Source organism: Dasypus novemcinctus, chromosome 11 (genome assembly GCF_030445035.2).
Source record: "Dasypus novemcinctus isolate mDasNov1 chromosome 11, mDasNov1.1.hap2, whole genome shotgun sequence".
In the NCBI taxonomy this organism is placed as follows: domain Eukaryota; kingdom Metazoa; phylum Chordata; class Mammalia; order Cingulata; family Dasypodidae; genus Dasypus; species Dasypus novemcinctus.
The window spans coordinates 109,981,930-109,994,732 of NC_080683.1; the positions used below are offsets into that span (position 1 = coordinate 109,981,930).

Genomic DNA, 12,803 nt, shown 5'->3' on the forward strand with positions numbered 1-12,803 from the left:
CAATTTGGAATGATAATTTATAAAATTCTAGACTGTCACTTCTTTACTCATTATCTTTCTTGTTTTGCTTTCAAATGGATTGTCTTCTTCCCAGTGGTTTCATACTTAAGCACAGAGTGGCAAACCAAGGGTGAAGGTAATGTCCCCATTTCAAAATGTTTTTTGTGTGTGTTTACAATATTAAATTTGAAATGAGACAACTCAAGAATATTTATCAAAAGAGTGTTTAAACTAGTTTAGGATCTATATTTCATCATCAAACTGTATTTGCATGATGCCCTGGAGTTAATTTCACAGAATCACACAACTGGACTCTTAATTTCCATGTGATTCAAGTCCCTCTCTTTGTAGAAAAGGGAAGGTTGTAACTTTAATGAGGTCACATTCTCCTTAGTTGCAGAGCCCTGTCTTGAGTCCATTTTATCTCGTTCTCATGTTTCCCTTCTACTGGCCAGCTCTAGTTCATACAAATTATTTTCTCTCTGTCAGCCCTCCCTGGTCAAAATCATATTAATTTAATCAGTATTTATTGAGGACCTTCTATGTTCCAGGGAGTGGGTGCTTGGCATAGATATTCATCAAACTAGTCTCTGCTTGAATGGTGTATCAAATCTAAATCAGATATTTTTTGCAGTTAGATGCTTAATCTTTATGTCGTACCATCTTTAAGAAAGGCAAATAAGAATGTTTTAACTGACAGAATGACTCCATTCCTGTTCATCACTGTGACATTCAGTGTTTCGGAGTGCTTACTGAAGTGGCTCTTAAACTTTGAGATCCACGAGTCATCTGGGTGCTTGCTGAAAGTGCAGACTTCTACTCTCTACCTTCTTATCTGCAGTAGGATTTAGGATGTTGGCTTTTGATGTTCAGTAAGCCACAGGTTATTCTGAGTCAGGTGGTCTGTGAGCTCATTAGTCTCTTTCTTCTCATCTGTTTTATATTTCCAGCTATCTATTTCTCCTTTCTCAGCACCAGTTCTCTTTTAGGTTTTGTTTCTGGGTCCACCTGTTTACAAGAGAGTGGCCATTGAGGAAGATATAATGGAATGGATTGCTGGCTTTCAGTGTTATTTAGACTGATAATGAAATGTAAGGAGAGAAAGAGAGAGTGTGGTGAAATGAAGGCTTGCCTCATTTCAAGGACTTAATATTTTTTATTTTAAAAATTATTTTAATTATAAAAGTATTATGTGAATATATGCTCACTGTAACAACTTAAACACATGCAAACCCAGAAAGTAAAGGTTTCTCCTTCATCACCACTCTGTAATGCTTTCTTCCCAATTTATTTTCTCTTTAGGTAATTACTACTAGTATATCCTTCCAGACCTTTTCCTATGCACCACACACACACACACACACACACACACACACAGTTTCTTTAAAACAAATAGGATCATACTCTCTATATTATTTTGATGTATCATCATTTAAACATTCCCCTTGATGGATAATTAGGCTGATTTCTGTTTCTTTCCTACTAGAAACAAAGCTGCAATAAATATCCTTGTACATTTTGGGGGGAGGTGGGTGGTAAGTGAGGTATGTCTAAAGACTAGTTCCTCAAAGTGTATTCCAGGTCAAAGTATGTTATACTTTATAACTTTTCAAAAATACTGCAGATTGCCTTTTTTTTTTCTTTTTTTAAAAATTGAAGCGTATCATTCATAAATGAACATACATAAACAATATGTGTATAGTGAAAGTTATGAACTTACAAAATAAACATGCCTAAACTAACATCATGCAGGGGTCCTATACTCCTATACATCACCCTACCATGAACACCTTGCCTTCTTGGGAAACATTTTTTACAAACTCTGCAAGAGCATCATCAAAATATTACTACTAACTATAGTTCATATCTTACATTTGGTGTATTTTCCCCCAACCCACCCTACTTTTTAAAATATGTTTTTTTGCAGAGGTTACAAACTTACAAAACATGCAGATTGCCTTTTAAAATGATGATGCCAATTTGTACTTCCAACTGCAGTGTAAGAGAGCAAAGTTGGGATAAATTTGTGTTAGAAGGACTATCAAAGATTGGGTGGTGGCTTATAATAAATTGGTGTGGCCCTTTTAGCTGTGAATTATGCAGCTCACAGAAGAAAAACATTAAAATATTTAGATCCTTTAATTAAGAAGTCCTTGCTGCTGAAATTATCCTAAAGAAATAACTCAAAAGAGAAAAATCTTTATGTACAAAAATGTGCATTATCTATAATAGGGGAAAATTAGAAGTAACTTTCACAACAATAGTAAATCATGGCACTGATTTAGCAGCTATTAAAATAGGAACTTATGAGGATTGTGTAAGAACATGAAAAAGGCAAAGAAGGAAAGCAGATATGGCTCAATGGATAGAGCTTCCACCTACCATATTAGGAGGTCCAGGGTTTGCTACCCAGGGCCTCCTGGCCAGTGTGGCGAGCTGGCTCACGTCGAGTGCTGCCGCATGCATGCTGCCTGCATGGACAGAGTGGCCTCCGTGCAAGGAGTGCAGCCCCTGCGCTGGAGAGCAGAACTCCCAGGAGTGGTGCTGCCCACACGGAGAGCTGACGTAGCAAGATGACGCAACCAAAAAGAGACACAGAGAAGAGACAATATGAGACTCGGTGAACTAGGGAACTGAGGTGGAGCAAGAGAATGGTCACCTCTCTTCCACTCCGGAAGGTCCCAGGATGGGTTCCCGGAGCCACCTAATGAGCATACAACAGACACAGAAGAATGCACAGTGAATGGACACAGAGAGCAGACAACGGGGGTGGGCATTGGGGGGGGGGGGGGGTAGGGGAGAGGGGAGATATAAGGAAAAAAAAGGCAAAATGCATACTTTAATTACAGTTGTATAAAAATAGTTACCTTGTATAACAGACACCTTAGTGTGCTTCAATGGATTTCCAGGATAAAATCAGTTAATAGAACGACCTTAATATCATCTAGAATATAGTAAATCCCCCTTTCTATACTCAGGATTCCTGTCTTGGTTGGCTGGGGTTCTGAGGGAGGATGGTGCTTTGGTGAGCAGTGATGGAAGGAAGTGATGATGAACAAGCTGGATGCCCTGTGGAAATTCAGGGATGAGGGGAAGCCACTAGAGACTGTAAACCTGAAGGTATTCTCTTATCTTGGTGAGTGTGCCTTTAGTTTCTGGTATGGAAGGTTCTACCACTAAGATGCTCTATTTTGAAATTTGATGCCAGTTGGTATATGCCTCATATTTCCATTGGTCCTGCTAGAAGATATTCTGGAAATCATTTTGCATAGCATATACTTATTGATAAACTGCTTAGATACTGGTGGTACGATTGTATTGTAGAGGTAGACATCATCATTTTTGGTAAAAAGGGGTGTGCTGAGTAGAGGAGATAGCAGATAGATAGTCCATTCCGTGCTGTCTGCAGGAGGGGTAACAGGATATTCTGTGGTAGTACCTGAATTGATACTGTTTCACCAGCTAGTCATTGGCATTGTTTTATGCAGTAACCCCCTGAAAAACCTTAATCCATGCTGACTTAAAGAGAAAAAGATTCAAAATTGAAACTATAATTGGTCAGTTCACAAAGGAGAAGCATCCCATTGGTGTAAAGGATGTGGGCACTCTTTACTACTGGATAGGTGTGAAGGTTGAATTAAGGATTTCAGTGGCATTCAGTTTTGGCATTGCAATAGAAGTAACCAGAAGCCTGGTGGGACAACCAAAAGTTCTGTAGATTGTGTTCAGAATTTGAAAATAGATACCCTAAAATTTCTTGAAGTGGGATTTTGCCTTCTACAACATGATTCTGGTGCCCAAGTTAGAGAACTGAGTTGAGGTTAAGGATAGATTCTGTGAAGCAGAAAGCTTTTCTTGACAGTTATTTATTTTTCTAACACAGGAAGACATTTAGTCAGTGTGTCAATTTTGCACATTCTTAGTTTCATGAAATTCCAGTGGGTATCCTGCATAAGAGAATCAAAAGTTGTTATTGTAAATGTTAGAGCTATTTCAGTTATCACTGTGCTTTCAGAGTTGTCATTTTTTTCATCAAATGAATGAAACCTCAGAAAATCTTACTAAATTACCCTATCTCTGAAATAGTAATTGAAGTTGAACTTATTTGTACATTTTCCTTAGAATATATTTGTTTGACGTGATTAGTCTCCTTATTGTTCAGTTTCATGCTTTTCACAGTGAATCCTTTTGGAATTATTTTTGTCATTGAATGTCCTTGTATTTCTCTGATTTAAACATTGTAAAAAAAATGGTTGTTTAGAAGTGTATGCTAACACTTGGTGGCAGAAAAGACCAGTTTTAAATCAAGCAAGCATTTTTAAGGCAGATTTAGATTCCCTCAAAGTAAGTGTGATCTTTTAATGTCTAGATAAGTTGTTTTTGAGCATAAATTTATTTTCTAGGTTTCTTATATATCTCTCCTGATTTATAACTCTTGCAAACCACTAAGATAGAACTTAAATAACAAAAATATATTTTTCTCATTGATACTTTCTTGCAGCAGCTTTTCAGAGTCAGACAATGAGAGAACTTTAGGAATGGAAGCAATGCTCTTCTTTGAAAATTATTAACTATTTCTTTCACTTGGTTAGTTTATTTAGAGTGGGGAAGCTGATAAGCATATAGCCATATGATGTTGCTGCTGGACAGGGAAAGATGACAGGGCAGTCATCAGCAGGAGTGGCAATGGGAAGTGGGAAAGGAGAGTGTGTGGATGAAAGTTCTGTTCCCATGGGGCCATTAAGAGGAAGTCCCCGTCCCTGAATTGTTTGGTGATTGAATATATAGGACCAATGTTGTAATTAAAATTTTCTGCACTAGCTTGGCTGAATCCCAAGCCAGGACTCCCTGCTGTCACCTTTCCTCATCCTCTATCATTATTTACACTTAGGTAGCACATTTTCTCAGGATTTGGTTCATTGCCCTTATATAATTTGGATACCACTCACTTTCTTGGCCCTTCATGATAATGGGCCTTTATAAACCATCACTAAATTCAGGGGCACTAGGATATTCTTCCGTAAGGAGTCTCGGTAATAAATTTGAAAAGCATGCGTCTAAGTGGCTCTTGACTGCCTGTGCCCCTCTGGAATGCCTGTAAGGTTAGCATTTTGACCAAATAGGCACTTTACAGAAAGATTTGTTTTTAAACCACAGCTTGGCTTTCTTGCTTGGATGGTAAGAGAATAACGAAGGGAGGAAAGGCTTCAGGTACTGATAGGAGCTTAATGCAGTTTAGGTTTAAATCTTTCTACCTCTCTTCTTGAAAACCATACAGAGCAACAGGACAATGCGAAAAAGATCCTAAGTTTCATTTTTAGTGAAACTAGGAGGTAGAGAAATTTTGTGACCTTCAGGTCATGTGCAGGTGTGCCAGAGGCCCCTGCAGTAGCAGGACTTAGAAGAGAAGCTCTTTCAGGGTGGAGAGGAAAACAGTGAGGAGCAGGCCTGTGGTGACAGAGCTCAGAATTCACTCACAGCTTTCACTTCCAGAGGCTGCTGAGGACCCCACTGTAAATAGTACGAAGGAAGGTGGGAAAGGGGGCCCAGGACTCTCGGGAAGCACCGCCTTTGGGGGGGTGGCGACCTTCAGCGCAGTGAAGGAGCCCAGGGACTGTGGTTGGCATCCTTCCGATGTGGGAGGCCAGGCAGGCAGATTCCATCCGGGCCCATCTCTTCAAGAATCATCCATCCCTGCAGCAAAAGAGGAGGAAAGCCTTGAGCAGAGAAGCCTGGAAGAGTACCCTGTCTCCTCCTTCACCCCACCCCGAGAGCCTTTGTCATTCCAGACAGAGCTTGTCTCCTAAAATATTCTGGATATGAGAGAAAGGAGATTGTCTCAGCAACCTACCCCTGAAGCTCCCAGTGCCAGATAACTAACTATTGTTAGTTGTTTTTGAGCCACTTTTCATATTATCAGTTGCATTTAGATTGAAGACTACAGTATGGAAGTCGCCTTGGAATTTTTTTTTTTCTTGAAGCCACACACCTCTTTCTGTTTTAATGGCTTTTAAAAAATCCAATGAAATCTGATGTGAGATGGGATTATAATTTCTTCTGAGATAGTCTATGTGCTATTGGTCAACTCTGTCATCTGTTGTGTCTAAGAGCATAATTTGTAACAAGTGATTTCACTTATGCACTTTGTAACCTTGTGCCTTTGAGTTGTCTGTTTTCCATGTAATGAAAACAAAAAAGCTAAATAAATCAAGTTTACAATTGCTTAACAATTTGAAATGGTACGTCCAAAGGTAGACCTGCCTCAGTGTTCATTTGGAACCTTTCAGTACTTAATTACCTGTTCAAAAATGGAAAAATATGGAGAGCAGTAAACAGAAGCTAAATTATTTTGAGGGGGGTAGTTCTAGGAATTGACTAAGCACGTGTCAAGATGATAGATGACTCTTGGTTGACCCTGGTTCTACTAAATTTTGTGCACAGTGAATTGGAAATTTGAAGCAAATATCTTTATCAGCAATTCCTGGAATTTTTCTCTCAGAACATCTTTCAGGGTTTTATGTGAGACAAGGATTCCGAGATCAGATGAATGTTAGCAATGCTGGTCTGAATACAGTCAATCTGATTCTTTATTTTAGAACGTCATAGACTCTATAAAATGCTGATGTTCATTGTGAAACTCACAAGCTTTCAACAACCGAGGGTTATTGTTCTGCTCTCTTTCGTCATTGTCTTCACTTGGGTCAGGACCTTAGAGTTCAGCCTCCCTTTAGGATGATGCTAGTCTCCTGGCTGAGGGAAAAGAGGGAGGGCAAACCACAGGCTGATTCTTAAAGCCTCTGCCAGGAAGGGACCCGTGTCATTCCTGCTCACCTTTCATTGGCCATTGCAGATCACATGGTCCCTTATGAGTTCACAGGCAGGCCTGGTGACTCTTTCGCAGGCCGAGGCATCACACAAAGGGCAGTGAATATTTTGAATACCCTACCTCAGTGTTGTTTCCCAAACATATTTGACAAGGTAGTTCTTTTTCACTGAATACTTTGTAGTACCAGTGTTTGGTAGAACATGGTTTAAGAAATGCTGATCTTCATAATTCAGGCTTAAATATTTCCTTCAAACATCCAGATTTTGTTGGCATTTTTACATGTTTTCTGGCATTTCTGTCTACATTCAACATTCTGATTTAAGTGTAATTATGAAACTGTTGGAAACGGACTTTGGCCCAGTGGTTAGGGCGTCCGTCTACCACATGGGAGGCCCGCGGTTCAAGCCCCGGGCCTCCATGACCCGTGTGGAGCTGGCCCATGCGCAGTGCTGATGCGCGCAAGGAGTGCTGTGCTACACAGGGGTGTCCCCCGCGTAGGGGAGCCCCACGCGCAAGGAGTGCACCCATAAGGAGAGCCGCCCAGCGCGAAGGAGGGAGCAGCCTGCCGAGGAATGGTGCCGCCCACACTTCCCGTGCTGCTGACAACAACAGAAGCGGACAAAGAAACAAGATGCAGCAAAAAGACACAGAAAACAGACAACCGGGAGAGGGGAGGGGAATTAAATAAAAATAAAAATAAAATCTAAAAAAAAAAAAAAAGAAACTGTTTTAGAATTGCTATTAAAGGATGCAATAATGAAGTATCCAAGTTTATTAAAATTGCATGTGTTTGCCTTAACTATATTAAAATATGAATGTTTCATCTCAATTATTACTTTTAGTGATGAGAACAGTTTTTCCTCAAAAAGTTATAATTTTGCAACCTCCATCAATTGATAATTGATTTCATTTTCCTAGAAAAGTATAGAATGGAACATTATGATCTTGTATAAAACTGGCAACACCTTACAATGGATTGATTATGGACTAAAGGTAAACTAGAACATATGGCTAAGAAAAGTGAATTTTATCCAAAATATTGTTAATAAAGAATTACTTAACTTTTTAAATTAAGTGACTATAGGTAATTTCTTTTTTTTTTTTAAGATTTATTTTATTTATTCCCCCCCCCGCCCCCATTTTCTGCTCTCGTGTGTCCATTCGCTATGTGTTCTTCTGTGTCCGCTTGCATTCTCGGTTGCACCAGGAATCTGTGTCTCTTTTTCTGTTGTTGTTGCATTATCTTGCTGTGTCAGCTCTCCGTGGGTGTGGTGCCACTCCTGGGCGGTCTGCATTTTATGCGCGGGGCAGCTCTCCTTGCGGGGCGCATTCCTTGCGCATGGGACTCCCTCTGCGGGGGACATCCCTGTGTTGGATGGCACTTTTTATGCACTGCACATGGGTCAGCTTACCACATGGGCCAGGAGACCCTGGGTTTGAACCCTGGACCTCTTATATGTTAGATGGATGCTCTATCCATTGAGCCACATCTGCTTCCCTGTAGATAATTTCTGACCCACTTGAATAATCACATAAAAAGCAAACCAGTTGATATTATTTGGAAGACAATCAGCAAACCAGTTGATATTATTTAGAAGACAATCAGTTTTCTTCTATCATTTAAAAGGGTGGCCAAGCACACTGGCTAGCCAGCTCTTGTTAGTTATAATGAACTGCATAATCGAAGAAGGTAAGTTACATTTTTCTTGATAGTCTGCCTTTGGTTTGAGGAGAAACTAAGGTTGTAAACTGAAACTGTAGCTAGTTAACATTGGACTTTTACTTCCTTTCCTAAATAGGAGCTGGTTTATTTGACTATTCATTAGGATCTTGTTGTCTCAAGGAAAGATACCTTAGAAATAGAATAATGCTAGTTCTTTGAATTACAAAATAGCTTGGTTCTTTTTCAATTGGTTACTCTAGTAAATTAAAAGGAACAAAAAATTACTGACCTTGTTGCCAGGGCCAAGCTTCGCATAAGCTGTAGTCGGGCTGGGGACCTAAAAATATTGGCTGATACCACCTAACAGAATTGGTTCCTGCAGTAGGTGTTCTGCCTCTGAAACCTCCCCGGTGGCAACATCTTCCCTGTTGGCAGAGCTTGTGACACCCTTTTGGGGACCTCTTCTACAGGCCTTCTAATTCCACTGTATCTTTACACTGCCCTCTCTCGGAGGGTCATATTATGAAAGTGCTTCTCTTTCCCGCTTCAGGTACTTGGCGACTGTTGAATTTGATGCTCATAATTCCTTTATGTGAAACAAAATGCTTCTCTCATTGCAATTTCAGGTTTGGTCTCCAGCAGTATTGTGGGAACCTTAATCAGCCACTGTGTGGGAGAATGTGCCGCACAAACCCCACTTAGTAGCCTGTGCTTTTGGCACATCTCCTTCTTAACCATACCTACTCTGTTTTCCATTACTTGGCCCCCTTGTGTTCTACCTTGCTCCTCACTCCTGACAATCAGAGAATGGCAAACAGAAGACCTTGTGCTTTTGGACTTCCAGCCTGGATAGCGCTAGAACTTAATTTGCTGGAATTTAGTGGGTTGACTGGTCACTTGGGAATGAGCTGGATGGATAGGGGAGCCAGATGTGCTTCTGAACAAGTTGTAACCTTCCACACACATGTGCCTATGGGCAGGGATCTCAGATGTACAAAGTGGGGATGGGGTAGATGTAGAGAGGGTGATACCAGATATGGCCAGTCCAGCTTTCCTGGGGCCCATCCCACCATGATGGCTCATACTGGCATGGCAAGTGAGGAATATGCCAATGTATATACTTTTTTTATGCTTTCATCCTACAGTTCTGTTTTTCTTAACTTTTTTTTTTGGAGGGGGTACCAAAGCTGCTTGTTTTATTAGTCTAGTAGTGCTTCTTGGAATTTTGAAGAGATCCCTTAAGTTCTAAAATCTCTGAAAGAGAGTTGTGTGAAAATTACTGACTGGTCTTTTATCACTTTTACAGTACTTTTTTTGAAACATTATGTAATCCAATATTCATAGATGTGTGCTGAGTCTGAGTCCATTAGAAAAGCTGTGTAATCTCTGTAATTTTATATTTCAAGAGTATACAAAGGGGAGATTTCACATTATTGTAATGTGATTAAGTTTGAAAAGTAGACCAAAGAAATGTTTCCTGTGTGTTATTATAAAACTATTTTTCATATCAATGAGTGACATATTAAAAAAGAAAATCTTTGGATATAGTTCTTGCCCTAATAAGTAAAGGACATAGGAACACGCTTGAAGTAAAACATTCATTTTGAATGTTTAAAGGACTACACATGCTCCATACCCCACTGCTGGCTTTTTTTCCTACCAAGTCAGGGAACACTTTCAGCTGTGTGAAGTGAAATGGCTTCTATCACCTGGGTGCCTTCTTCCTTGCTCCATTTCCTTGTTCCATAGATCTCTTCCTAGTGTCGTTGTTTCTTTCCCATTCCCTTGCTCAGTTCCTGTTTCATTCAGTTGTTGGGGAAACTTCCTCTGTTAGGTTGGGGTTCTGCCCTCTGTATGTAGGAAATAAGCCTGGGCAGTTGGAAGAGGATGGGCTAGTGGTGCAGTGAGGTAGGTGATTTGTTAAGAATGGTGTGTGTGCATGAAGTGGGGAGGAGGGGCACTGGGGAGGGAAGGTGGATGCTGGTGGGAAGGGAAACAAGGAAAGAGACTGGTTCATAAGAAAGTTGGAGAGGAAGGAAGTAATAGATGTAGAGGAGGAGAATGAGCTATGAAAATGCTCTAGGTCAGGGGTTCTTAACAAGGGGTCCATGAGCTTGAATAGACATTCAGAAAAAAAACATTATTCTTGTGGGGACATGTTGGTGCTAAAATAATACACAGTATAGTGTGGACTTAGTCAGGAGTCTGTGGTTTTCACCTGACTGGCAAAGGGGTCCATGGAACAGAAAAGGTTAAGAACCCCTGCTGTAGGTCTTTCTTGCTGGAAATTACAGTGCTGCAGTTAGTGCTCTTTACAGATGCAGTTAAATTACTTTGCCAGTGTGTATAGTGGGTAGGTATTTAATCTCTCATTTAGACTGCACCTGAGGCTACAGTTAAGTCTGAAGTTCTGTCTATAATCTAACCAGTTTAGGTGACTGGTTCCATGGTTTTGCTATGGAGGCTTTTTGTAAAAGCTGAATGTGTTCTACCATAATATGTGTGCTCTTGAATGTAGGCTGCTGTTACAGGACAAGGTAAAATTGCTTGCTGGGATTTTTCTATGGACTTACTTCTGAATGCTCTTCTACAGAGCAGCCTCACTCTCCTGTTTCATTGTTGAGGTCCTGAAAATTTTTTGCTTATGACTTGCTGGCATTACTTATTTAATGTTGGGAAGTACTGATTAGAAGGGAGCGTGACTGCATCCAGGAAGGAAAATATTATAGTAGATAAAGTTGTAAGTGTATGAGCTTATATTTGATGAAAAGTCCTGAGGTGAGATATATTTTATGTTTTATCTTTAGTTTAGAGAAATAAACTGGCAGTGTCGGTGAATTCAAGACAATATGTACCAAAGAGCAAACATTAGAAAATAGAGGCAGTTGGGAAGAGGAGGCTGTAGTGTGTTTACATTTGCGTGACCACAAGATTGGGGTGAGCCAAGGACAAAACAAGTGAAATGATTCAGGCTGAGGGGCAGAAAGAAAAAAAGAATGAAACAACTGAATAGAGTCTAAAAGACTCTGGAACACCATCAATGTACCAGTATGTGTATAATGGGAGTCCCAGGAAAAGGGATCCCCAGTCAAACAGTCAACTGCCAAGGACAAGGAAAGAGTTCTGAAAGGGTTTAATATTCAGAGTATATAAAGATCTCCTATAACTCAGCAACAAAAAGACAACCCAATTAACAAATGAGCAAAAGACTTGAATGGACATTTCTCCAAAGAAGAAATCAAAAGGCCAAAAAAGTCATGGAAAGGTGATCAGCATCATTAGTCATTAGTGAAATGCAAATCAAAACCACAATGAGGGAAGCGGACTTGGCCCAGTGGTTAGGGCGTCTGTCTACCACATGGGAGGTCTGTGGTTCAAACTCCAGGCCTCCTTGACCCGTGTGGAGCTGGCTCATGCTCAGTGCTGATGTGCGCAAGGAGTGCCCTGCCACGCAGGGGTGTCCCCCACGTAGGGGAGCCCCACACGCAAGGAGTACGCTCCGTAAGGAGAGCTGCCCAGCGTGAAAGGAAGTGCAGCCTGCCTAAGAATGGCACTGCCCACACGGAGAGCTGACACAAGATGATGCAACAAAAAGAAACACATATTCCTGTGCTGCTGACAATAACAGGAGCAGACAAAGAAGAAGACACAGCAAACAGACACAGAGAACAGACAACCGGGGTGGGGGAAAGGGAGAGAAATAAATAAATCTTTAAAAAAACAAAAACAAAAACAAACAAAAAACCACAATGAGTTACCATTTCACAAATACTAGAATGGCTGTTATTAAAAAAAACAGAATTTAAGTGTTGGAGGGGATGTGGAGAAAGAGGAACACTTGTTCCTTGTTGATGAGAATGTAAAATAGTGCTGCTGTCCTGGAAAACAGTTTGGTGGTTCCTCAGAAAGTAAGTGTAGAATTACCATGTGACCTGGCAATCCCATTTCTAGGTATAGACCCAAAAGAATTAAAGCAGAGACTTGAACAGTATTTGTACACTGTTTAAAGCAGTGTTATTGACAGTTGCCAAAAGATGGAAGCAACCTGTTACCATAAAAAAATGAAGAAAATGTGGTATGTAATAAATATAATGGAATATTATTCAGCCATAAAAGGAATGATGTTCTGGTTCGTGTGACAGCATGGACGAACCTTGAGGACATCATGTTAAATGGAATAAGCCATCTTTGATATACAGTAAGATCATATTATATGATCTCAATGATTAAATAATTACAATCAGCAAACTCATAGAGTCAGAAACTAGAATACAGGTTACCAGTGGCTATAGAGGGCATAGGGAATGGGGAATT

At 40.3% G+C, this 12,803-nt stretch overlaps 1 protein-coding gene and 1 long non-coding RNA gene across 7 annotated transcripts in view; one reads left to right on the forward strand and one right to left on the reverse strand.

Annotated features, from left to right (window-relative positions):
- AKAP7 (A-kinase anchoring protein 7) overlaps positions 1-12,803 on the forward strand; it is a 146,924-nt gene that overhangs the window by 64,480 nt on the left and 69,641 nt on the right. The gene's annotated exons all lie outside the window — the stretch shown is intronic.
- LOC131280459 (uncharacterized) lies at positions 5,298-6,782 on the reverse strand. Its single transcript, XR_009188059.1, has 2 exons — positions 6,643-6,782; positions 5,298-5,694 (listed from the first exon to the last, which is right to left on the reverse strand). It is a non-coding gene; the product is annotated as an uncharacterized lncRNA (long non-coding RNA).